Raw genomic sequence first — 26,327 nt, 5'->3', positions numbered from 1 at the left:
CAAACTGGTGATGTAACCAAACAGACACATGGAAATGGTAGATGCAGAATGGATGCCTTTGGTGACTATGAACCAACTGATGAACCACACCTGATGAACCAACCAGTAACCAGACAACAAACAGATACAGTGTGTGTGTGCCAGGAGACTGTGACCAAGACCAGATTCCAGAAGAGAATGTGGTGAAGTAAAAATTTAATAATTTGTAGAGGTAGCATGAATTGAAAATTTCAAAAGCAACACATAATGAGGTAATTTTAATGCATAGTTTCTTTACATGTATTTCTTTGCAAGTTGTTAAATTTTTGTCTCACCACAAACTCCACTAAAGACGACTGCAAATCAGCTACTCAACAGATGTCTAGCTGATCATCAATCAAACTAGAGACCTCAAAATGGTACATTGTGTTCCGACTGGTGATGCAACCAACCAACCAAACAGACACATGGTAATGGTAGATGCAGAATGGATGCCTTTGGTGACTATGAACCAACTGATGAACCAACCAGTAACCAGACAACAAACAGATAGTGTTTGATGTGTGAGGGGACTGTGACCAAGACCAGATTCCAGAAGAGAATGTGGTTAAGCAAAAATTTAATAATTTGTAAAGGTAGCATGAATTGAAAATTTCAAAAGCAACACAAAATGAGGTAATTTTAATGCATAGTTTCTTTACATGTATTTCTTTCCAAGTTGTTGAATTTTTGTCTCACCACAAACTCCACTAAAGACGACTGCAAATCAACTACTCAAAAGATGGCTGCCTGACAATCAACCACTAACCAACTCCAGACTACAGAACTCAAGATGATACATGGTGTTTCTAATGGTGATGCGACCAACTAACCAAAACAGACACATGGAAATGGTAGATGCAGGATGGATGCCTTTGGTGACTATGGACCACAACTGATGAACCAACCAGTAACCAGACAACAAACAGATACAGTGTGTGTGTGCCAGGAGACTGTGACCAAGACCAGATTCCAGAAGAGAATGTGGTGAAGCAAAACTTTAATAATTTGTAAAGGCAGCATGAATTGAAAATTTCAAAAGCAACACATAATGAGGTAATTTTAATGCATAGTTTCTTTACATGTATTTCTTTGCAAGTTGTTGAATTTTTGTCTCACCACAAACTCCACTAAAGACGACTGCAAATCAACTACTCAAAAGATGGCTGCCTGACAATCAACCACTAACCAACTCCAGACTACAGAACTCAAGATGATACATGGTGTTTCTAATGGTGATGTAACCAACCAACCAAACAGACACATGGAAATGGTAGATGCAGGATGGATGCCTTTGGTGACTATGACCAACTGATGAACCAACCAGTAACCAGACAACAAACATATACAGTGTGTGTGTGCCAGGAGACTGTGACCAAGACCAGATTCCAGAAGAGAATGTGGTGAAGCAAAAAATTAATAAGTTGTAGAGGTAGCATGAATTGAAAATTTCAAAAGCAACACATAATGAGGTAATTTTAATGCATAGTTTCTTTCCATGTATTTCTTTGCAAGTTGTTGAATTTTTGTCTCACCACAAACTCCACTAAAGACGACTGCAAATCAACTACTCAAAAGATGGCTGCCTGACAATCAACCACTAACCAACTCCAGACTACAGAACTCAAGATGATACATGGTGTTTCTAATGGTGATGTAACCAACCAACCAAACAGACACATGGAAAAGGTAGATGCAGGATGGATGCCTTTGGTGACTATGACCAACTGATGAACCAACCAGTAACCAGACAACAAACAGATACAGTGTGTGTGTGCCAGGAAACTGTGACCAAGACCAGATTCAAGAAGAGAATGTGGTGAAGCAAAAAATTAATAATTTGTAGAGGTAGCATGAATTGAAAATTTCAAAAGCAACACATAATGAGGTAATTTTAATGCATAGTTTCTTTCCATGTATTTTTTTGCAAGTTGTTGAATTTTTGTCTCACCACAAACTCCTAAAGACGACTGCAAATCAACTACTCAAAAGATGGCTGCCTGACAATCAACCAAACTAGAGAACTCAAAATGGTACATGGTGTTTCATTGGTGATGCAACCAACCAACCAAACAGACACATGGAAATGGTAGATGCAGGATGGATGCCTTTGGTGACTATGGACCACAACTGATGAACCAACCAGGAACCAGACAACAAACAGATAGTGTTTGATGTGTGAGGGGACTGTGACCAAGACCAGATTCCAGAAGAGAATGTGGTGAAGCAAAAATTTAATAATTTGTAAAGGTAGCATGTATTGAAAATTTCAAAAGCAACACATAATGAGGTAATTTTAATGCATAGTTTCTTTCCATGTATTTCTTTGCAAGTTGTTGAATTTTTGTCTCACCACAAACTCCACTAAAGACGACTGCAAATCAACTACTCAAAAGATGGCTGCCTGACAATCAACCACTAACCAACTCCAGACTACAGAACTTAAGATGGTACATGGTGTTTCAACTGGTGATGTAACCAACCAACCAAACAGACACATGGAAATGGTAGATGCAGGATGGATGCCTTTGGTGACTATGACCAACTGATGAACCAACCAGTAACCAGACAACAAACAGATACAGTGTGTGTGTGTGAGGGGACTGTGACCAAGACCAGATTCCAGAAGAGAATGTGGTGAAGCAAAACTTTAATAATTTGTAAAGGCAGCATGAATTGAAAATTTCAAAAGCAACACATAATGAGGTAATTTTAATGCATAGTTTCTTTACATGTATTTCTTTGCAAGTTGTTGAATTTTTGTCTCACCACAAACTCCTAAAGACGACTGCAAATCAACTACTCAAAAGATGGCTGCCTGACAATCAACCAAACTAGAGAACTCAAAATGGTACATGGTGTTTCATTGGTGATGCAACCAACCAACCAAACAGACACATGGAAATGGTAGATGCAGGATGGATGCCTTTGGTGACTATGGACCACAACTGATGAACCAACCAGGAACCAGACAACAAACAGATAGTGTTTGATGTGTGAGGGGACTGTGACCAAGACCAGATTCCAGAAGAGAATGTGGTGAAGCAAAAATTTAATAATTTGTAAAGGTAGCATGAATTGAAAATTTCAAAAGCAACACATAATGAGGTAATTTTAATGCATAGTTTCTTTCCATGTATTTCTTTGCAAGTTGTTGAATTTTTGTCTCACCACAAACTCCACTAAAGACGACTGCAAATCAACTACTCAAAAGATGGCTGCCTGACAATCAACCACTAACCAACTCCAGACTACAGAACTTAAGATGGTACATGGTGTTTCAACTGGTGATGTAACCAACCAACCAAACAGACACATGGAAATGGTAGATGCAGGATGGATGCCTTTGGTGACTATGACCAACTGATGAACCAACCAGTAACCAGACAACAAACAGATACAGTGTGTGTGTGCCAGGAGACTGTGACCAAGACCAGATTCCAGAAGAGAATGTGGTGAAGCAAAAAATTAATAATTTGTAGAGGTAGCATGAATTGAAAATTTCAAAAGCAACACATAATGAGGTAATTTTAATGCATAGTTTCTTTACATGTATTTCTTTGCAAGTTGTTGAATTTTTGTCTCACCACAAACTCCTAAAGACGACTGCAAATCAACTACTCAAAAGATGGCTGCCTGACAATCAACCAAACTAGAGAACTCAAAATGATACATGGTGTTTCATTGGGGATGCAACCAACCAACCAAACATACACATTGAAATGGTAGATGCAAGATGGATGCCTTTGGTGACTATGAACCAACTGATGAACCAACCAGTAACCAGACAACAAACAGATACAGTGTGTGTGTGTGAGGGGACTGTGACCAAGACCAGATTCCAGAAGAGAATGTGGTGAAGCAAAACTTTAATAATTTGTAAAGGCAGCATGAATTGAAAATTTCAAAAGCAACACATAATGAGGTAATTTTAATGCATAGTTTCTTTACATGTATTTCTTTGCAAGTTGTTGAATTTTTGTCTCACCACAAACTCCTAAAGACGACTGCAAATCAACTACTCAAAAGATGGCTGCCTGACAATCAACCAAACTAGAGAACTCAAAATGGTACATGGTGTTTCATTGGGGATGCAACCAACCAACCAAACAGACACATGGAAATGGTAGATGCAGGATGGATGCCTTTGGTGACTATGGACCACAACTGATGAACCAACCAGGAACCAGACAACAAACAGATAGTGTTTGATGTGTGAGGAGACTGTGACCAAGACCAGATTCCAGAAGAGAATGTGGTGAAGCAAAAATTTAATAATTTGTAAAGGTAGCATGAATTGAAAATTTCAAAAGCAACACATATTGAGGTAATTTTAATGCATAGTTTCTTTCCATGTATTTCTTTGCAAGTTGTTGAATTTTTGTCTCACCACAAACTCCACTAAAGACGACTGCAAATCAACTACTCAAAAGATGGCTGCCTGACAATCAACCACTAACCAACTCCAGACTACAGAACTTAAGATGGTACATGGTGTTTCAACTGGTGATGTAACCAACCAACCAAACAGACACATGGAAATGGTAGATGCAGGATGGATGCCTTTGGTGACTATGACCAACTGATGAACCAACCAGTAACCAGACAACAAACAGATACAGTGTGTGTGTGCCAGGAGACTGACCAAGACCAGATTCCAGAAGAGAATGTGGTGAAGCAAAAAATTAATAATTTGTAGAGGTAGCATGAATTGAAAATTTCAAAAGCAACACATAATGAGGTAATTTTAATGCATAGTTTCTTTACATGTATTTCTTTGCAAGTTGTTGAATTTTTGTCTCACCACAAACTCCTAAAGACGACTGCAAATCAACTACTCAAAAGATGGCTGCCTGACAATCAACCAAACTAGAGAACTCAAAATGATACATGGTGTTTCATTGGGGATGCAACCAACCAACCAAACATACACATTGAAATGGTAGATGCAAGATGGATGCCTTTGGTGACTATGAACCAACTGATGAACCAACCAGTAACCAGACAACAAACAGATACAGTGTGTGTGTGAGGGGACTGTGACCAAGACCAGATTCCAGAAGAGAATGTGGTGAAGCAAAACTTTAATAATTTGTAAAGGCAGCATGAATTGAAAATTTCAAAAGCAACACATAATGAGGTAATTTTAATGCATAGTTTCTTTACATGTATTTCTTTGCAAGTTGTTGAATTTTTGTCTCACCACAAACTCCTAAAGACGACTGCAAATCAACTACTCAAAAGATGGCTGCCTGACAATCAACCAAACTAGAGAACTCAAAATGGTACATGGTGTTTCATTGGGGATGCAACCAACCAACCAAACAGACACATGGAAATGGTAGATGCAGGATGGATGCCTTTGGTGACTATGGACCACAACTGATGAACCAACCAGGAACCAGACAACAAACAGATAGTGTTTGATGTGTGAGGAGACTGTGACCAAGACCAGATTCCAGAAGAGAATGTGGTGAAGCAAAAATTTAATAATTTGTAAAGGTAGCATGAATTGAAAATTTCAAAAGCAACACATATTGAGGTAATTTTAATGCATAGTTTCTTTACATGTATTTCTTTGCAAGTTGTTGAATTTTTGTCTCACCACAAACTCCACTAAAGACGACTGCAAATCAACTACTCAAAAGATGGCTGCCTGACAATCAACCACTAACCAACTCCAGACTACAGAACTCAAGATGGTACATGGTGTTTCTAATGGTGATATGACCAACTAACCAAACAGACACATGGAAATGGTAGATGCAGGATGGATGCCTTTGGTGACTATGACCAACTGATGAACCAACCAGTAACCAGACAACAAACAGATACAGTGTGTGTGTGCCAGGAGACTGTGACCAAGACCAGATTCCAGAAGAGAATGTGGTGAAGCAAAAAATTAATAATTTGTAGAGGTAGCATGAATTGAAAATTTCAAAAGCAACACATAATGAGGTAATTTTAATGCATAGTTTCTTTCCATGTATTTCTTTGCAAGTTGTTGAATTTTTGTCTCACCACAAACTCCAATAAAGACGACTGCAAATCAACTACTCAAAAGATGGCTGCCTGACGATCAACCAAACTAGAGAACTCAAAATGGTACATGGTGTTCAAACTGGTGATGTAACCAAACAGACACATGGAAATGGTAGATGCAGAATGGATGCCTTTGGTGACTATGAACCAACTGATGAACCACACCTGATGAACCAACCAGTAACCAGACAACAAACAGATACAGTGTGTGTGTGCCAGGAGACTGTGACCAAGACCAGATTCCAGAAGAGAATGTGGTGAAGTAAAAATTTAATAATTTGTAGAGGTAGCATGAATTGAAAATTTCAAAAGCAACACATAATGAGGTAATTTTAATGCATAGTTTCTTTACATGTATTTCTTTGCAAGTTGTTAAATTTTTGTCTCACCACAAACTCCACTAAAGACGACTGCAAATCAGCTACTCAACAGATGTCTAGCTGATCATCAATCAAACTAGAGACCTCAAAATGGTACATTGTGTTCCGACTGGTGATGCAACCAACCAACCAAACAGACACATGGTAATGGTAGATGCAGAATGGATGCCTTTGGTGACTATGAACCAACTGATGAACCAACCAGTAACCAGACAACAAACAGATAGTGTTTGATGTGTGAGGGGACTGTGACCAAGACCAGATTCCAGAAGAGAATGTGGTGATGCAAAAATTGAAAATTTCAAAAGCAACACAAAATGAGGTAATTTTAATGCATAGTTTCTTTACATGTATTTCTTTCCAAGTTGTTGAATTTTTGTCTCACCACAAACTCCACTAAAGACGACTGCAAATCAACTACTCAAAAGATGGCTGCCTGACAATCAACCACTAACCAACTCCAGACTACAGAACTCAAGATGATACATGGTGTTTCTAATGGTGATGCGACCAACTAACCAAAACAGACACATGGAAATGGTAGATGCAGGATGGATGCCTTTGGTGACTATGGACCACAACTGATGAACCAACCAGTAACCAGACAACAAACAGATACAGTGTGTGTGTGCCAGGAGACTGTGACCAAGACCAGATTCCAGAAGAGAATGTGGTGAAGCAAAACTTTAATAATTTGTAAAGGCAGCATGAATTGAAAATTTCAAAAGCAACACATAATGAGGTAATTTTAATGCATAGTTTCTTTACATGTATTTCTTTGCAAGTTGTTGAATTTTTGTCTCACCACAAACTCCACTAAAGACGACTGCAAATCAACTACTCAAAAGATGGCTGCCTGACAATCAACCACTAACCAACTCCAGACTACAGAACTCAAGATGATACATGGTGTTTCTAATGGTGATGTAACCAACCAACCAAACAGACACATTGAAATGGTAGATGCAAGATGGATGCCTTTGGTGACTATGAACCAACTGATGAACCACACCTGATGAACCAACCAGTAACCAGACAACAAACAGATACAGTATGTGTGTGTGAGGGGACTGTGACCAAGACCAGATTCCAGAAGAGAATGTGGTGAAGCAAAACTTTAATAATTTGTACAGGCAGCATGAATTGAAAATTTCAAAAGCAACACATAATGAGGTAATTTTAATGCATAGTTTCTTTACATGTATTTCTTTGCAAGTTGTTGAATTTTTGTCTCACCACAAACTCCACTAAAGACGACTGCAAATCAACTTCTCAAAAGATGGCTGCCTGACGATCAACCAAACTAGAGAACTCAAAATGGTACATGGTGTTCAAACTGGTGATGTAACCAAACAGACACATGGAAATGGTAGATGCAGAATGGATGCCTTTGGTGACTATGAACCAACTGATGAACCACACCTGATGAACCTACCAGTAACCAGACAACAAACAGATACAGTGTGTGTGTGTGAGGGGACTGTGACCAAGACCAGATTCCAGAAGAGAATGTGGTGAAGCAAAACTTTAATAATTTGTAAAGGCAGCATGAATTGAAAATTTCAAAAGCAACACATAATGAGGTAATTTTAATGCATAGTTTCTTTACATGTATTTCTTTGCAAGTTGTTGAATTTTTGTCTCACCACAAACTCCTAAAGACGACTGCAAATCAACTGCTCAAAAGATGGCTGCCTGACAATCAACCAAACTAGAGAACTCAAAATGGTACATGGTGTTTCAACTGGTGATGCAACCAACCAACCAAACAGACACATGGAAATGGTAGATGCAGTATGGACGCCTTTGGTGACTATGGACCACAACTGATGAACCAACCAGGAACCAGACAACAAACAGATAGTGTTTGATGTGTGAGGGGACTGTGACCAAGACCAGATTCCAGAAGAGAATGTGGTGAAGCAAAAATTTAATAATTTGTAAAGGTAGCATGAATTGAAAATTTCAAAAGCAACACATAATGAGGTAATTTTAATGCATAGTTTCTTTCCATGTATTTCTTTGCAAGTTGTTGAATTTTTGTCTCACCACAAACTCACTAAAGACGACTGCAAATCAACTACTCAAAAGATGGCTGCCTGACAATCAACCACTAACCAACTCCAGACTACAGAACTTAAGATGGTACATGGTGTTTCAACTGGTGATGTAACCAAATAGACACATTGAAATGGTAGATGCAGGATGGATGCCTTTGGTGACTATGACCAACTGATGAACCAACCAGTAACCAGACAACAAACATATACAGTGTGTGTGTGCCAGGAGACTGTGACCAAGACCAGATTCCAGAAGAGAATGTGGTGAAGCAAAAAATTAATAATTTGTAGAGGTAGCATGAATTGAAAATTTCAAAAGCAACACATAATGAGGTAATTTTAATGCATAGTTTCTTTCCATGTATTTCTTTGCAAGTTGTTGAATTTTTGTCTCACCACAAACTCCACTAAAGACGACTGCAAATCAACTACTCAAAAGATGGCTGCCTGACAATCAACCACTAACCAACTCCAGACTACAGAACTTAAGATGGTACATGGTGTTTCAACTGGTGATGTAACCAACCAACCAAACAGACACATGGAAATGGTAGATGCAGGATGGATGCCTTTGGTGACTATGACCAACTGATGAACCAACCAGTAACCAGACAACAAACAGATACAGTGTGTGTGTGTGAGGGGACTGTGACCAAGACCAGATTCCAGAAGAGAATGTGGTGAAGCAAAACTTTAATAATTTGTAAAGGCAGCATGAATTGAAAATTTCAAAAGCAACACATAATGAGGTAATTTTAATGCATAGTTTCTTTACATGTATTTCTTTGCAAGTTGTTGAATTTTTGTCTCACCACAAACTCCTAAAGACGACTGCAAATCAACTACTCAAAAGATGGCTGCCTTACGATCAACCAAACTAGAGAACTCAAAATGATACATGGTGTTTCAACTGGTGATGCAACCAACCAACCAAACAGACACATTGAAATGGTAGATGCAAGATGGATGCCTTTGGTGACTATGAACCAACTGATGAACCACACCTGATGAACCAACCAGTAACCAGACAACAAACAGATACAGTGTGTGTGTGTGAGGGAACTGTGACCAAGACCTGATTCCAGAAGAGAATGTGGTGAAGCAAAACTTTAATAATTTGTAAGGGCAGCTTGAATTGAAAATTTCAAAAGCAACACATAATGAGGTAATTTTAATGCATAGTTTCTTTACATGTATTTCTTTGCAAGTTGTTGAATTTTTGTCTCACCACAAACTCCACTAAAGACGACTGCAAATCAACTACTCAAAAGATGGCTGCCTGACGATCAACCAAACTAGAGAACTCAAAATGGTACATGGTGTTCAAACTGGTGATGTAACCAAACAGACACATGGAAATGGTAGATGCAGAATGGATGCCTTTGGTGACTATGAACCAACTGATGAACCACACCTGATGAACCAACCAGTAACCAGACAACAAACAGATACAGTGTGTGTGTGCCAGGAGACTGTGACCAAGACCAGATTCCAGAAGAGAATGTGGTGAAGTAAAAATTTAATAATTTGTAGAGGTAGCATGAATTGAAAATTTCAAAAGCAACACATAATGAGGTAATTTTAATGCATAGTTTCTTTACATGTATTTCTTTGCAAGTTGTTGAATTTTTGTCTCACCACAAACTCCACTAAAGACGACTGCAAATCAGCTACTCAACAGATGTCTAGCTGATCATCAATCAAACTAGAGACCTCAAAATGGTACATTGTGTTCCGACTGGTGATGCAACCAACCAACCAAACAGACACATGGTAATGGTAGATGCAGAATGGATGCCTTTGGTGACTATGAACCAACTGATGAACCAACCAGTAACCAGACAACAAACAGATAGTGTGTGATGTGTGAGGGGACTGTGACCAAGACCAGATTCCAGAAGAGAATGTGGTGATGCAAAAATTTAATAATTTCTAAAGACAGCATGAATTGAAAATTTCAAAAGCAACACAAAATGAGGTAATTTTAATGCATAGTTTCTTTACATGTATTTCTTTCCAAGTTGTTGAATTTTTGTCTCACCACAAACTCCACTAAAGACGACTGCAAATCAACTACTCAAAAGATGGCTGCCTGACAATCAACTACTAACCAACTCCAGACTACAGAACTTAAGATGGTACATGGTGTTTCTAATGGTGATGCGACCAACTAACCAAACAGACACATGGAAATTGTAGATGTAGGATGGATGCCTTTGGTGACTATGGACCACAACTGATGAACCAACCAGGAACCAGACAACAAACAGATAGTGTTTGATGTGTGAGGGGACTGTGACCAAGCCCAGATTCCAGAAGAGAATGTGGTGAAGCAAAAATTTAATAATTTGTAAAGGTAGCATGAATTGAAAATTTCAAAAGCAACACATAATGAGGTAATTTTAATGCATAGTTTCTTTCCATGTATTTCTTTGCAAGTTGTTGAATTTTTGTCTCACCACAAACTCCACTAAAGACGACTGCAAATCAACTACTCAACAGATGTCTAGCTGATGATTAACCACTATCCAACTCCAGACTACAGAACTCAAGATGGTACATGGTGTTCCTAATGATGATGCCACCAACCAACCAAACAGACACATGGAAATGGTAGATGCAGGATGGATGCCTTTGGTGACTATGAACCAACTGATGAACCAACCAGGAACCAGACAACAAACAAATACAGTGTGTGATGTGTGAGGTGACTGTGACCAACACCAGATTCCAGAAGAGAATGTGGTGAAGCAAAAATTTAATAATTTGTAAAGGCAGCATGAATTGAAAATTTCAAAAGCATCACATAATGAGGTAATTTTAATGCATATTTTCTTTACATGTATTTCTTTGCAAGTTGTTGAATTTTTGTCTCACCACAAACTCCACTAAAGACGACTGCAAATCAACTACTCAAAAGATGGCTGCCTGACGATCAACCAAACTAGAGAACTCAAAATGGTACATGGTGTTCCAACTGGTGATGTAACCAAACAGACACATGGAAATGGTAGATGCAGGATGGATGCCTTTGGTGACTATGAACCAACTGATGAACCACTCCTGATGAACCAACCAGTAACCAGACAACAAACAGATACAGTGTGTGTGTGCCAGGAGACTGTGACCAAGACCAGATTCCAGAAGAGAATGTGGTAAAGGAAAAATTTAATAATTTGTAGAGGTAGCATGAATTGAAAATTTCAAAAGCATCACATAATGAGGTAATTTTAATGCATAGTTTCTTTACATGTATTTCTTTGCAAGTTGTTGAATTTTTGTCTCACCACAAACTCCACTAAAGACGACTGCAAATCAACTACTCAAAAGATGGCTGCCTGACAATCAACCACTAACCAACTCCAGACTACAGAACTCAAGATGATACATGTTGTTTCTAATGGTGATGTAACCAACCAACCAAACAGACACATGGAAATGGTAGATGCAGGATGGATGCCTTTGGTGACTATGGACCACAACTGATGAACCAACCAGGAACCAGACAACAAACAGATACAGTGTGTTATATGTGAGGGGACTGTGACCAAGACCAGATTCCAGAAGAGAATGTGGTGAAGCAAAAATTTAATAATTTGTAATGGTAGCATGAATTGATAATTTCAAAAGCAACACATAATGAGGTAATTTTAATGCATAGTTTCTTTCCATGTATTTCTTTGCAAGTTGTTGAATTTTTGTCTCACCACAAACTCCTAAAGACGACTGCAAATCAACTAGTCAACAGATGTCTAGCTGATGATCAACCAAACTAGAGACCTCAAAATGGTACATTGTGTTCCGACTGGTGATGTAACCAACCAACCAAACAGACACATGCAAATTGTAGATGCAGGATGGATGCCTTTGGTGACTATGAACCAACTGATGAACCAACCAGGAACCAGACAACAAACAGATACAGTGTGTGTGTGTGAGGGGACTGTGACCAAGACCAGAATCCGGAAGAGAATGTGGTGAAGCAAAACTTTAATAATTTGTAAAGGCAGCATGAATTGAAAATTTCAAAAGCAACACATAATGAGGTAATTTTAATGCATAGTTTCTTTACATGTATTTCTTTGCAAGTTGTTGAATTTTTGTCTCACCACAAACTCCACTAAAGACGACTGCAAATCAACTACTCAACAGATGTCTAGCTGATGATCAACCAAACTAGAGACGTCAAAATGGTACATTGTGTTCCGACTGGTGATGCAACCAACCAACCAAACAGACACATGGTAATGGTAGATGCAGAATGGATGCCTTTGGTGACTATGAACCAACTGATGAACCAACCAGTAACCAGACAACAAACAGATACAGTGTGTGTGTGTGTGAGGGGACTGTGACCAAGACCAGATTCCAGAAGAGAATGTGGTGAAGCAAAACTTTAATAATTTGTAAAGGCAGCATGAATTGAAAATTTCAAAAGCAACACATAATGAGGTAATTTTAATGCATAGTTTCTTTACATGTATTTCTTTGCAAGTTGTTGAATTTTTGTCTCACCACAAACTCCACTAAAGACGACTGCAAATCAACTACTCAAAAGATGGCTGCCTGACGATCAACCAAACTAGAGAACTCAAAATGGTACATGGTATTTCAACTGGTGATGCTACCAACCAACCAACAGACACATTGAAATGGTAGATGCAAGATGGATGCCTTTGGTGACTATGAACCAACTGATGAACCGCACCTGATGAACCAACCAGTAACCAGACAACAAACAGATAGTGTTTGATGTGTGAGGGGACTGTGACCAAGACCAGATTCCAGAAGAGAATGTGGTGAAGCAAAAATTTAATAATTTGTAAAGGTAGCATGAATTGAAAATTTCAAAAGCAACACATAATGAGGTAATTTTAATGCATAGTTTCTTTACATGTATTTCTTTGCAAGTTGTTGAATTTTTGTCTCACCACAAACTCCACTAAAGATGACTGCAAATCAACTACTCAAAAGATGGCTGCCTGACAATCAACCACTAACCAACTCCAGACTACAGAACTTAAGATGGTACATGGTGTTTCAACTGGTGATGTAACCAACCAACCAAACAGACACATGGAAATGGTAGATGCAGGATGGATGCCTTTGGTGACTATGGACCTCAACTGATGAACCACACTTGATAAACCAACCAGTAACCAGACAACAAACAGATAGTGTTTGATGTGTGAGGGTACTGTGACCAAGAACAGATTCCAGGAGAGAATGTGGTGATGCAAAAATTTAATAATTTCTAAAGACAGCATGAATTGAAAATTTCAAAAGCAACACAAAATGAGGTAATTTTAATGCATAGTTTCTTTACATGTATTTCTTTGCAAGTTGTTGAATTTTTGTCTCACCACAAACTCTACTGGTGTAACACCACTAATTCAGGCCCGGCCAGAAAGCACATACCAGAAAGTAGTACATATTTAACACAAAATAGTTCCTACGCATGAGTGTAACTTTCAAAATATGTAGAATATTTAGGTATTTTTGGTATCAAATGAAAGCTGAAGGACTGGTGATCATTGTAGAACACTTTTGGACTTTTAATTTTGAATAGTAAAAAAACTGCACCAAATTTTAAAAAGAGGGTACATTTTGTCTGTTTGTCAGATCTGAAGTACCTGTTTTGGTACATCTGAAGTTCCGGGAACCAGTTCTTTCTTATATGCAATGTAAGGTATGTTGATTTTTTCAGTACAAGACACCATAAAGTGTTGCTTTGAAATGCAATGATTGCCACTTTATTTGAACTTAAAATAAAAGAGGTGTGCCTGCTTGAAACGGAGGAATTTAACATAGAAAGCAATGGGACCATGAATTAGTGGTGTACTTCCTATTACAGAGAATCACCAGAAATCCAATTTTTAGAAGTTGTACCTATTCCAATGAAAATAAGTCAAATAGGATGTTAGTAATCATGTCTAATCATCTTTTTTGGGTCAACCGTCCTGCTTATGGGAAATTTAAGCTCTTAAATTGGCATACTCAAATATGTTAGCCTTTTATGGTCATACAACATGCATGCAGTTAAGACTTGACTCCAAGTTCTCATTTTTGCATTTTTTCTGATTCAAATCAATAAAACATGTATTTTATGACTTGTTTATGGAACAAAATAGCTCTTGGTCAAAATAATCTCATGATTTTTCAAGTTTTTTTGTTTTTCTTATGGTAGCCTTTTACAATCTAGGCAAATGGTATATACTCATATAAGAATTCTTAAATCTCACTGTACATGTAATTTTGGACCAGTTTAGCAAGTTATCTAGCTGAGGGATATATAAATTGCTCTTATTAATCTATGTTTTACCACAGAATTATATTTCATGCAAAAAAAAAGCCTTTTTTCAATTTCAAGAAAAAAGGGGGGATAATTTCTCATTTATGTCTTAAGTTTGGACTAATGTATTGTTATTTAATGAAGAACCTCTGATACAAATATGACTATTAGTAAGCACATAGCTTTCCTAATAGAAATTAATAAATAAAACAATGATATTGAGAATAAAAAAAATATATTGGCCAATGGTAATATACATATGCAGTTTTCTTTGAATAACCCATATGTTACTACCAGTCCAATTTGAGCTTTAAATTAATAAAATAGTATTTGGACTAAGGCTTTATATGTTTTTTATTGCTTGAAATAGATCATAGAATGAAATAAAGTAATGCTCAAGTCAATATAGCAAGTTTGGTTCTGTTATAGGTGTAACACCACTAATTCAGGCCCGGCCAGAAAGCACATACCAGAAAGTAGTACATATTTAACACAAAATAGTTCCTACGCATGAGTGTAACTTTCAAAATATGTAGAATATTTAGGTATTTTTGGTATCAAATGAAAGCTGAAGGACTGGTGATCATTGTAGAACACTTTTGGACTTTTAATTTTGAATAGTAAAAAAACTGCACCAAATTTTAAAAAGAGGGTACATTTTGTCTGTTTGTCAGATCTGAAGTACCTGTTTTGGTACATCTGAAGTTCCGGGAACCAGTTCTTTCTTATATGCAATGTAAGGTATGTTGATTTTTTCAGTACAAGACACCATAAAGTGTTGCTTTGAAATGCAATGATTGCCACTTTATTTGAACTTAAAATAAAAGAGGTGTGCCTGCTTGAAACGGAGGAATTTAACATAGAAAGCAATGGGACCATGAATTAGTGGTGTACTTCCTACTAAAGATGACTGCAAATCAACTACTCAAAAGATGGCTGCCTGACGATCAACCACTAACCAACTCCAGACTACAGAACTCAAAATGGTAAATGGTGTTCCAACTGGTGATGTAACCAAATAGACACATTGAAATGGTAGATGCAGGATGGATGCCTTTGGTGACTATGAACCAACTGATGAACCACACCTGATGAACCAACCAGTAACCAGACAACAAACAGATACAGTGTGTTATATGTGAGGGGACTGTGACCAAGACCAGATTCCAGAAGAGAATGTGGTGAAGGAAAAATTTAATAATTTGTAGAGGTAGCATGAATTGAAAATTTCAAAAGCAACACATAATGAGGTAATTTTAATGCAGTTTCTTTACGTGTATTTCTTTGCAAGTTGTTGAATTTTTGTCTCACCACAAACTCCTAAAGACGACTGCAAATCAACTACACAAAAGATGGCTGCCTGACGATCAACCAAACTAGAGACCTCAAAATGGTACATGGTATTTCAACAGGTGATGCAACCAACCAACCAACCAAACAGACACATGGAAATGGTAGATGCAGGATGGATGCCTTTGGTGACTATGAACCAACTGATGAACCGCACCTGATGAACCAACCAGTAACCAGACAACAAACAGATACAGTGTGTGTGTGTGAGGGAACTGTGACCAAGACCAGATTCCAGAAGAGAATGTGGTGAAGCAAAACTTTAATAATTTGTATAGGCAGCATGAATTGAAAATTTCAAAAGCAACACATAATGAGGTAATTTTAATGCATAGTTTATTTACATGTATTTCTTTGCAAGTTGTTGAATTTTTGTCTCACCACAAACTCCTAAAGACGACTGCAAATCAACAACTCAAAAGATGGCTGCCTGACGATCAACCAAACTAGAGACCTCAAAATGGTACATGGTATTTCAACTGGTGATGCAACCAACCAACCAACCAAACAGACACATGGAAATGGTAGATGCAAGATGGATGCCTTTGGTGACTATGAACCAACTGATGAACCGCACCTGATGAACCAACCAGTAACCAGACAACAAACAGATACAGTGTGTGTGTGTGCGAGGAGACTGTGACCAAGACCAGATTCCAGAAGAGAATGTGGTGAAGCAAAAATTTAATAATTTGTAAAGGTAGCATGAATTGAAAATTTCAAAAGCAACACATAATGAGGTAATTTTAATGCATAGTTTCTTTACATGTATTTCTTTGCAAGTTGTTGAATTTTTGTCTCACCACAAACTCTTAAAGATGACTGCAAATCAACTACTCAAAAGATGGCTGCCTGACGATCAACCAAACTACAGAACTTAAGATGGTACATGGTGTTTCAACTGGTGATGTAACCAACCAACCAAACAGACACATGGAAATGGTAGATGCAGGATTGATGCCTTTGGTGACTATGGACCACAACTGATGAACCAACCAGGAACCAGACAACAAACAGATACAGTGTGTTATATGTGAGGGGACTGTGACCAAGACCAGATTCCAGAAAAGAATGTGGTGAAGGAAAAATTTAATAATTTGTAAAGGCAGCATGAATTGAAAATTTCAAAAGCAACACATAATGACGTAATTTGAATGCATAGTTTATTTACATGTATTTCTTTGCAAGTTGTTGAATTTTTGTCTCACCACAAACTCCACTAAAGACCACTGCAAATCAACTACTCAAAAGATGCCGGCCTGACGATTAACCACTATCCAACTCCAAACTTCAGAACTCCAGATGGTACATGGTGTTCCTAATGATGATGCAACCAACCTAACAGACACATGGAAATGGTAGAGGCAGAATGGATGCCTTTTGTGACTATGGACCACAACTGATGAACCAACCAATGCAGCAGATAGATAGTTTTTGATGTTACTTTTGACTCAGTAAGAAAATTATACAAGTTAAAAATTATGGCAGAAAAGAAATGTGTTCCAATCATGTTTTCCAGAAAATCGCTACAGCCAAACAAAAAACAACAACAATTGAACTTTGTTTCTCTGTCCTATATATGCAGTGAGTTTAAGATAGCTGCTAGCATCAGTTTGAGTAATTTTTTTTACTACCTATAGATCAGGCTGCATCTGTTAATTTTATTTATTCTGGGTAAAAAAAAATTTTTTTAATTATATCTAACAATACTGTCATGAATTTAAGATTTATCTAGCTTTAAAATACTAAACCAATACAAACATTTAGACATGCTTTAGGCAAATGAAGATATACATTATTTGCATACTTATTAAAAATTCATGTACCGGTAGGTTTTATAAAGTTTTCATTTGAAGACTAGATTTTTAGAAACACTCATTTACTTTGCAGTCTGGTAGCACATGGATGAAGTCTGACATCAAGCTTCTGTTCAAGCAGGATTCATTTCAGCATACCCATTTTCTACTTAAATGGAATTTTCAATTGATGATAGCGACCAACTTTTCTTGTAACTGGATTGTTGGAGCAGATTTGTTACAGTTGATTTATGACTATATCTAAAGAAGTGCAGTTGACAATATTTGATCAGACATTCCATCTAATACTATGAACTATAATATTTTGAGAAAGATTGTATTGATTATAAACAAATATAGAATAAATTAAATGTTATGTTGTATTTATATGGTGTTCTGATTTATAATAATAGTAAAAAAAACATTATATTCCTTATCTTACTATGACGGATATTAACCATTTATTAGTCCCTTACTGGTGTTGTTGAACGAACTTTAGGTTTGCATCTGTACATTGGTAAGCTTGGCAATTCAGTGTTCCACACTTTTGTATGCCCCACTTAGGGCCATTATGTTTTTCAATATGTGCCCTGTTAGTCTGTCCATCCATTCATCCATCTATCCAGATTCAGGAAAAAAAATTGAAGTTTTTGTGTTGTTTTTGTTGGAAGTCCAATCAACTTTAAACTTGGTACACATGTTCCCTATAGCTATGATATGATCTTTCTAATTTTGATGTCTAATCAAAAGTTTTGACCCAACTTTCACTGTCCACTGAGCATAGAAAATGATAGTGCCAGTGGGGCATTCGTGTAATATTGGCACGTTCTGGTTTCTTAATGATATTGATTTGGTATTTGGTGTATTTTTATCGTGATGAGCAACAGGTCCTGATCAAATTTTGTTATGGTCGTGATTTTGTGCAGAGTTGTGGTCCTTGAACTTTATAAATTCTCTCCAACAATCTGTTTTTCACACCTTTTTTTTGGCCATGCTGGAAGATATTGATTTGATGATTGGTATATAGTTTATTATAAGTTGCAAATCAATTTTGTCATCCTTGGGCCACACTTGAATATATTTTGGTTTGCCCAAACCCTACCCAAGGTAGAGATTGCGGGTAGGTAGGTAGGCATTTTCTTTTTATTTCTTCAGCAAAGATAAAATGAAGTGTCCGATGTTCTTTAGTCTTCATGCCTTATTAAACCAAAATACCTTTTTCACACCAGGACAATACAAAATTTCGAGTAGGCACCTTTTTTTTGGGTAGGGTTAGGGCAAACAAACATTCTTTTTTATGGTCTTGGAGATATTGACTAATATTTATGAGTTTTACACTTTGACAATTTATAGATCAAGTTACCATTTTGTTCCAGTACAAAGAATGTTTAATGTCGTATTCCTAACTTGGTACAGGCATTTTCTTATGTTAAAAATGATTGATTAAACCTGGTTTAAGCTAGCTTAAGCGATCACTTGTATGACAGCTGCATCAATTTCCATTAAACTGACAACGATATGTGAACAAAGCAAAAGAAACATTAAAAGGCATATAAACAAAGAACATTTGCAAAATAAAAGATGAGGATACAAAAATGTTTTACAATATATAGCACTGTAACATGATGTATAGTTAGAGCCAGGTCATGTGTATCAAAGAAAATAATAACATATAGACAAAGCACATTAGCAAACATCCTATATCTTACCTCAACCAATTCATAATTAACAAAGTGAAGATCTGCACTGATGTATGAAATGATTATAAGGTGTACACGGGGGTCGAAATTGGTGCTGGTCCAGTGGTCTGAGACCAGTAGAATTTGTCAGCTTGTGGTCCGGCGGACCAGTAGAAATTTTCGTAAAAAGCACTGATTGCATCTCTATCTCGGTTTGTTTACAAAAAAATAAACCTGAGAAATTATTTTTACCTAGGGTACTGGGGGTACTATTTTAAAAGTATTTAATTAATATCTCAGGTGAGTGTACTACACAACAACACAAAATGTGGACATTTTTGGATGGAGTTAAAACGCCGGGCAAAACAAATTAATTAATTAAGAGACATTCAAAAAGAAGATTTTTCAAACTGACAAAGGAAAACGTAAATATAAAATATCCTGGGAAAAAGATCTCGAATGGTTAAATTGTAAAGTCCATCGTAATGTAATGCATTGTTAAACATGTGAACAATTTGCAGTCACAGACCTAGATGAGAAATGTATTTTTGTAACGGGATCTTCAAATTTAAAGTAAGATTTTGTACTGGCTCATGAACAAACAGAACAGCACAAAAATCTACTGGAATAAAGAAGAGGAAAACATCTGTCATATCTTTTAGTGGTTATCAAATGAAAGTCATTTTTGCAGGACCAGTAAATTTTGAGCCGGACCAGTAGATTTTAAGTCCACTAGTCCGGCTGGCCAGTACACTAAAACGCTTAAATTCGACCCCTGGGTGTACATGTCTACATAAGACTCATCAGTGACGATCAGATCAAAATAGTTATAAAGGTTAAGCCAAACAAGTACAAAGTTTTAAGAGCATTGGGGTCCAAAATTCCAAAAAGTTGTGCCAAATACAACTAAGGAAACTATGCCTGGGATAAGAATATCCTTATTAAAAAAGTTCATACTAATGTAAACAGGAAATAAAAAAAAATATATTACATAATTGATATTACTGTCAACATAGAAGTGCTGACTACTTGGCTGCTGATATCCTCGGGGACGAAACGTCCACCAGCAGTGGCATCGACCCATTTGTGTAAATAGTTATCAAAGGTACCAGGCTTAGTTTTATACCCAAGACGCACGTTTCGTCTACATAAAAGACTCGTCAGTGACGCTCAGATCAAAATGGTTATCAAGCCAAACAAGTACAAAGTTTTAAGAGCATTGTGGATCCAAATTCTAAAAAGTTGTGCTAAATACGACAGGTTATCTATGCAGCTCGGGGCACAAGTCTTGTCTGTGGATGCGGTGGTCCACCATATTGTCGACCATGATTATTTAATAATAATTGCCGATAACATTCAAAATATAGACTGAAAATATTTATACAAGAGACATTTCTGCAATTGTGCACGAACAGGTAGAACATTTGCTAAATCAAAATCTGTTGGACATAAACGCTAATGATGTGGTTTGAGCAATTTGATAATCCTATTTCAGCTCTACCTCGTAGGCCACATTTAAAACCGTACGATGAATGTCAACTACAGATCAGGTGTCTTAATTGTTCATCAACCTTGATGATTGTAGCTCTCATTTATCAAATATTTATATGTACCCCAAGGGGCACTAGATGCATCCAATCCCGTTGAATGAATTTCTTTTATTCACAAGATGGCTGCCGTTCTCTTTATATACACATGGAAAAAAGTATTGCAACACCAAATTGAAATTCAAATTAAAAAACACTCTTTATTTTTTATGCCCCACCTACGATAGTAGAGGGTCATTATGTTTTCTGGTCTGTGCGTCCGTCCGTCCGTCTGTTCGTTCGTCCGTCCGTCTGTCCCGCTTCAGGTTAAAGTTTTTGGTCAAGGTAGTTTTTGATGAAGTTTAAGTCCAATCGACTTCAAACTTAGTACACATGTCCCCTATGATATGATCTTTCTAATTTTAATGCCAAATTAGAGTTTTTACCCCAATTTCACGGTCCACTGAACATGGAAAATGATAGTGCGAGTGGGGCATTCGTGTACTGAGGACACATTCTTGTTTGTGATATAATTTGTTGAAATAGAACTAGTTAAACATTATTTAAATATCACCTGAGTTTAATCAATAAATATCGACTCGATAAGTTCTTATCTACACATGCAGCTACTGTACTCTACAATAAAACAGATGTTTTTATCCTCAGTGTTTTCAACACTTTAAATAACCAAGTTTATAAAGTTATGTGATTTTCACCTTGTAATTGGTCATCCACAACTCATAACTGCAGCAAGATGGCAGATAATCAGCATAAGAGAAGCAGGTAGGTCGTTGTGACAATTGCACGTATTGTTGGTCGTCACCATTCCACTATAAGTCGTTTTGAAAATAAAAATCAGACAACAAACGATGTTAAAGACATTCCGAGATCAAGAAGACCCCCGATAACATCTGCTAGGGAAAGTCAAGCATAATGAAGATTGGTCAGAAGGAAACCAATTGAAAACAATACAATCCTAAGAGGTTGATGACCATACACATGATACAGGAGCCTTTAAACAAGAACTGTTCGAGATCGGCTACTGGTTATCGTGCGATAAAACCATTTCGGGGACCTTTGCCTACGAACAGACACACAGTTGCCCGTATCCAATATAGTGCAGAGCTCGCCAGCGTTGGAAATTAGCATCGTGGAGTAAGATCGATTGCTCCAATGAAATTCGGCTTATCTTCCTTGGCCCGATCGTAACCCGAATTTGAACAATATATATCGAGCATATATGGGACCCTTTTGGAATGGTTGCTGCTACCTTAGCAACAAATTAGTCGACTTATGGCAGGAATCAAAAGACGTTAAGATGCATGCAGTTATCCGTTTGAATGGAGGCTACGCACAAAATACTTATTCTTTGGCGTATAACGATCAATCATGATGTGAACAATCATCTAAAGATTAATTTTGAAATGTCTGACATTGTAAAGTTCGACTAAAGTAAAAGTTGTAAAATGCATTTTTTTGTACATAAAACACTTCATTTTGTTATGAAAATTTTGGTCAGATAAAACATTATTTTTTTTATTCATCTTTTGTTCGTTTTAATGCCAATGTTATCATTAACTACGTTTCAATATTATTTTACAAATATTTTATCATATTCCATCCAAAATAAGAGGCTAATTTTTCAAGTTTTAAAAAATCAAGGTGTTGCAATACTTTTTTCCATGTGTATATAATAATGAAGGAGAGGTTCAGGATAATGACCAACCTTCTTTGTATCAGAAAGATTGAAAGAAATCGGCAATTAAATTGCCTTTGGAAGGTGCAATTATTGACATGGTAAAGACTAGAAATTCATTGAAAAGGAAGCTATCGCTGGGTGTTTAAACTAGAGGCTCTAAAGAGCCTGTGTCGCTCACCTGGGTCTATGTGATTATTAAACAATGGACACAGATGGATTCATGACAGAATTGTGTTTTGGTGATGATGTGTTTGTATATCTTACTTTACTAAACATTCTTACAATTATCTCTATCTATAACTGTACAGTACTTTCTGTGGAAATGTTATTGAAAATCTTCAAATTTTAAGAAAATTGTTAAAAATTGACTATGAAGGGCAATAACTCCTTAGGGGGTCAATTGACTATTTTGGTCATACTGACTTATTTTTAGTTCTTACTTTGCTGTACATTATTGCTGTTTATAGTTTATCTCTATCTATAATAATATTCAAGATAATAACAAAAAAAAACAGCAACCTAACAACCGATTATCCGATTCATCTGAAAATTCCAGGGCAGATAGATTGTGACCTGATCAACAATTTTACTTCCTGTCAGATTTGCTCTTTATGCTTTGTTTTTTGAGTTATAAGCCAAAAACTGCATTTTACCCCCATGTTCTATTTTTAGCCATGGTGGCCATCTTGGTTTGTTGGCCGAGTTACCGGACACATTTTTTTAACAAGATACCCCAATGATGATTATAGCTAAGTTTGGTTAAATTTGGCCCAGTAGTTTCAGAGGAGAAGATTTTTCTGAAAGATTACTAAGATTTACGAAAAATGGTTAAAAGTGACTATAAAGGGCAATAACTCCTAAAGTGGTCAACTGACCATTTTGGTCATGTTGACTTATTTGTAGATCTTACTTTGCTGAACATTATTGCAGTTTACAGTTTATCTCTATAGATAGATATTTTTCCCCCTGTCAGATTTGCTCTAAATGCTTTGGTTTTTGAGTTATAAGCCAAAAAGTGCATTTTACCCCTATGTTCTAATTTTAGTAATGGCGGCCACCTTGGTTGGTTGGGCGGGTCACCGGACACATTTTTTAAACTAGATACCCCAATGATGATTATGGCAAAGTTTGGTTAAATTTGGCCCAGTAGTTTCAGAGGAGAAGATTTTTCTAAAAGATTACTAAGATTTACGAAAAATGGTTAAAAATTGCCTATAAAGGGCAATAACTCCTAAAGTGGTCAACTGACCATTTTGGTTATGTTGACTTATTTGTAGATTTTACTTTGCTGAACATTATTGCTGTTTACAGTTTATCTCTATCTATAATAATATTCAAGATAATAACCAAAAACAGCAAAATTTCCTTAACATTTCCATTTCAGGGGCAGCAACCCATCAACGGAATGTCCGATTCATAATAAAATTTCAGGGCAGATAGATCTTGACCTGATCAACAATTTTACCCTCATGTCAGATTTGCTCTAAACGCTTTGGTTTTTGAGTTATAAGCCAAAAACTGCATTTTACCCCTATGTTCTATTTTTAGCCATGGCGGCCATCTTGGTTGGTTGGGCAGGGCATCGGACACATTTTTTTTTTAAACTAGATACCCCAATGATGATTATGGCTAAGTTTGGTTAAATTTGGCCCAGTAGTTTCAGAGGAGAAGATTTTTCTAAAAGATTACTAAGATTTACGAAAAATGATTAAAAATGGACTATAAAAGGCAATAACTCCTAAAGTGGTCAACTGACCATTTTGGTCATGTTGACTTATTTGTAGATCTTACTTTGTTGAACATTATTGCTATTTACAGTTTTTTCTATCTATAAAAATATTCAAAATAATTACCAAAAACAGCAAAATTTCCTTAAAATTACCATTTCAGGGGCAGCAACCCAACAACGAAATGTCCGATTCATCTGAAAATTTCAGGGCAGATAGATCTTCACCTGATGAACAATATTACCACATGTCAGATTTGCTCTAAATGCTTTGGTTTTTGAGTTATAAGCCAAAAACTGCATTTTACCCCTATGTTCTATTTTTAGCCATTGCGGCCATCTTGGTTGGTTGGCCGGGTCACCGGACACATTTTTTAACTAGATACCCCAATGATGATTGTGGCCAAGTTTGGTTAAATTTGGCCCAGTAGTTTCAGAGGAGAAGATTTTTGTAAAAGTTAACGCAGGACGACGACGACGACGGACGACGACGGACGACGGACGCCAAGTGATGAGAAAAGCTCACTTGTCCTTTCGGCCAGGTGAGCTAAAACACCAGACCTGTCTGTGTCAGGCACGACAAGGCTTTCATGGTTAAAAAAGATGATTTAAATGCTTATTCTTATCCTCCTAAATTGGATGACAATACTGAAGATTCTGAAGGTATGTCATTAGTCACAAAGGCAATATTCCACCGTTCAATAGAGAACTAGATAATGATTTTCGTCGTATTGACAATTCTGCTAGGACACTTTTAGAGCTGTTTCCTATGGCACTATGAATTCTACCTTTCTTGATAAAGCCACCTGTCAAGATGATAGGATTGAAGGATGTAAATCGTTTATTACTAGTAACTACTGAAAGAATCATTTCAAATTCAGTTTAGACTAGCAGAATATTTTTTTTGAAAAATGTTCACTTCATAAGTAAGTCTACACAACAGAAGTTTATGAAGTTGCTTTTTTTCGGCAGTCAACTTTTTAATGGACAGCTATTTTACACTCTACAATACATTATAAGATAATTTACGTTCGATCGAAAAAGAAAAGCTGATTATACCGATATTTCTTATCCTCATACAGCATGTACAGCTAAAACTGCTAGGACAAGCACTGTTAATTCTAACCCAAATTTAACAAGGATAATTTTTGTGCAGGAAATTTTTCAAGAATATAGAATTTTCCCCGAAAAAGTACTGGGTCCCAAAAGGATTCCTAGCTCCAAGATAGTTACTTCAAAGAATTTTGTACAAACTGTAAAATAATTCTCCAGGTAGGGGTGCGTATGTTAATTTTTCACAGGAAGTAGGAAATGATCATATAAAGAGATAAATGGGTATTAGACACTTTACAGAAGAGTTTGCACATACTTTTTGCCTCCTCCAATTCTTGTTCTTAAGAGTATTACAAAAGATTCGAGACGGTGGTTATTCTGATTGCACCGATGGGGCCAATAAAATCATGGTATCCTCTAAGACTGGATCTACTGATAGATATACCATTAACATTACCATTTCTGCCAGATCTGCTCTCGCAGATTCACAATCGAAGTAAAATATTGATAAAAATAAACAAACATTGAATCTTGTAGCAAGGAAATTGTAAAACTGCGAGATAATTTAAAGGGATTTTCAGACAAAACTGCAGAGATTATGGCACATGCAAGAAAAACATCAAATCAGTTTATGATGCAAGACTCAGAATACGAGGATATGATGTAGTTGGTGTAAAGAACACAATATCAGTCATACTTCTTCAAT

General features: G+C 36.8%; 1 long non-coding RNA gene across 1 annotated transcript; it reads left to right on the top strand.

Annotated features, from left to right (window-relative positions):
- Positions 1–8,425: 8,425 nt before the first annotated feature.
- On the top strand, positions 8,426–18,325 carry LOC139525430 (uncharacterized). Its single transcript, XR_011664895.1, has 3 exons — positions 8,426–13,877; positions 15,699–17,596; positions 18,033–18,325. It is a non-coding gene; the product is annotated as an uncharacterized lncRNA (long non-coding RNA).
- The last annotated feature ends 8,002 nt before the right edge of the window (positions 18,326–26,327 follow it).

Source organism: Mytilus edulis, chromosome 5 (assembly GCF_963676685.1).
Source record: "Mytilus edulis chromosome 5, xbMytEdul2.2, whole genome shotgun sequence".
NCBI classification, from domain to species: domain Eukaryota; kingdom Metazoa; phylum Mollusca; class Bivalvia; order Mytilida; family Mytilidae; genus Mytilus; species Mytilus edulis.
The sequence above is the reverse complement of the archived record's forward strand: the minus strand, read 5'-3'. Positions and strand labels throughout refer to the sequence as shown.